General features: G+C 55.5%; 1 non-coding gene across 1 annotated transcript; it reads left to right on the top strand.

The window, feature by feature from the left end:
* The first annotated feature begins 1,605 nt into the window (after positions 1-1,605).
* Positions 1,606-1,677, top strand: TRNAP-AGG (transfer RNA proline (anticodon AGG)). Its single transcript has one exon. It is a non-coding gene; the product is annotated as a tRNA-Pro (tRNA).
* The last annotated feature ends 823 nt before the right edge of the window (positions 1,678-2,500 follow it).

Raw genomic sequence — 2,500 nt, 5'->3', positions numbered from 1 at the left:
TAAGCCCATGGCCCAAGAGGCAGTGTTGGAAATTCCCCCTCCTTTGTAATGATGCGCTGGCGGCGAGCTGATGTATAAAGGTTTGGACATGCCTTCTGGGTGGGGACTGCCGTGGCTCGCGCCACTGTTGCATCCAGCTTGGTCTTTTGTATATGTCTGCAGCCTGTGTGTGAGGTGCTGTGTGTGCTGCCATGTAGGTCCGGCGCAGGCTTGCGCCAAACTTTCACGTTGGTGTGTGCCACCTGGCAGGTACCAGCGGGCCCCATGAGACATCAGTGCCACAAAGCCTTTCAACTGAAAACTGTCCCAGCACACGAGAGCGCAGCCTACCTGAGCTGTTTCTGTAGTGTAGTGGTTATCACATTCGCCAAACAAGCCAAAGGTCCCCGGTTCGAGACCGGGCAGAAACATGGTGCTGGTTTCTTTTTATTTCCACAATGTCAATCGGACACATTTGACCGCATGCAGGTTTCGACAGGTATGGACAGGCCGGCACTACGCCATGAGTGATCTGAGGCCAGCCCTTATTTGCACCCTGCAAACTGTCCACTGGCTCCATCAGTGGGCGTTTCCTGCCATCCCTGGGTCCTTAAGTGAGTGTTTGGGTACTTTTGATGCAGAGATCGGGGCATGAAAACCGGCGCTGGCACCTGGCGACATTGGGTACTGAAGAATCTTTCCCAATCCTGCCCATAGCTGTCAGGGTGGCCGAGTGGTCTAAGGCGCCAGACTCAAGAGACGCAGCTCTTCCCTGCATCTGGGTGTTCTGGTCTACGATTGGAGGCGTGGGTTCAAATCCCACTCCTGACAAGCCGGGCTCATTTTTTTGAGCACATTTCAGAGTGTAAGGCTTGCGGAAAACCTCGTGAGGGCCCCCGAATGCAGCGCCCGGCAAGCCTCCCTGTTCTCTTCTGCTGCCTTGCAACTGGAGCTGTCTGCCAGAGACGCTGGAGCCACACCTGCCCTTAAACCCCCACTGGCCCACGGCTGCAAAACCCGCATTTTCTAGTGGCTGGCTTGGTGGCATATGCCACTGAGCCCAGTCTACTCAGGAAGTGAAAAAAGTCCCCTTCACAGTTGGAGAAAGTGCTCTCCTGCCACCTGTCGGTCGTTGAAGGCACCACACCTCAGCAAAATAAAAATAAAAAACAGACATGCTCAGTCCGGGAGACATAGCAAGAACAGAGAGGCTGTTGGGAGATGACAGAAGCCATGCTGCCCCAGAGTTCTCTTCTGAAATTCGCAGGAATCCAGAGGTTGGAGCGGGCTGAGGGAGTGCGCCTTCTTGCCTCTGTCGGCTTTCAAGACACATCCTCCTGCTGGGAAGCTGCCCACCCTGAGCAGCACAGGTTTGCGCTCTAGGCCGGTCGGCCACATATATCTCGCCTGATCGAGCCCGATCGAGCGGCAGCAGATGGCCTTTGGCCAGCGAAGGCTGCCGCTCTTCTTCTTGTTTCTCTGCTTGAGAGGCAGCTCAGTCCTCTGCGCTTGCGCCAGGGGCAGGCCACGTGACACGCAGGGGTCAGGCCGTGGAGAGACTGGGGCATGGCGCCAAGTGAGGTAAGCAGACCACCCTCCTCCCCCTCACTGCTCTCTGCATGCGGTGGCTCGTTGGTCTAGGGGTATGATTCTCGCTTAGGGTGCGAGAGGTCCCGGGTTCAAATCCCGGACGAGCCCTTTTTTTTGGAGCGCCGAAAACAAAAAACACAGAGTCCCCAATTCCCCCCCAAAAATAGTTTGTGCGTGACCGTATCTGGTTCGATGCCCGTCGCCAATGGTTGGCTGCTTTTAAGCCCATGGCCCAAGAGGCAGTGTTGGAAATTCCCCCTCCTTTGTAATGATGCGCTGGCGGCGAGCTGATGTATAAAGGTTTGGACATGCCTTCTGGGTGGGGACTGCCATGGCTCGCGCCACTGTTGCATCCAACTTGGTCTTTTGTATGTGTCTGCAGCCTGTGTGTGAGGTGCTGTGAGTGCTGCCATGTAGGTCCGGCGCAGGCTTGCGCCAAACTTTCACGTTGGTGTGTGCCACCTGGCAGGTACCAGCGGGCCCCATGAGACATCAGTGCCACAAAGCCTTTCAACTGAAAGCTGTCCCAGGACACTAGAGCGCAGCCTACCAGAGCTGTTTCTGTAGTGTAGTGGTTATCACATTCGCCTAACACGTGAAAGGTCCCCGGTTCGAGACTGGGCAGAAACATGGTGCTGGTTTCTTTTTATTTCCACAATGTCAATCGGACACATTTGACCGCATGCAGGTTTCGACAGGTATGGACAGGCCGGCACTACGCCATGAGTAATCTGAGGCCAGCCCTTATTTGCACCCTGCAAACTGTCCACTGGCTCCATCAGTGGGCGTTTCCTGCCATCCCTGGGTCCTTAAGTGAGTGTTTGGGTACTTTTGATGCAGAGATCGGGGCATGAAAACCGGCGCTGGCACCTGGCGACATTGGGTACTGAAGAATCTTTCCCAATCCTGCCCATAGCTGTCAGGGTGGCCA

Source organism: Ambystoma mexicanum, chromosome 2q (genome assembly GCF_040938575.1).
Source record: "Ambystoma mexicanum isolate Mex_15411 chromosome 2q, UKY_AmexF1_1, whole genome shotgun sequence".
Taxonomy (NCBI): Eukaryota; Metazoa; Chordata; class Amphibia; order Caudata; family Ambystomatidae; genus Ambystoma; species Ambystoma mexicanum.
Note: the sequence above shows the minus strand (reverse complement) of the source record. Positions and strands in the feature narration are given on the sequence as shown.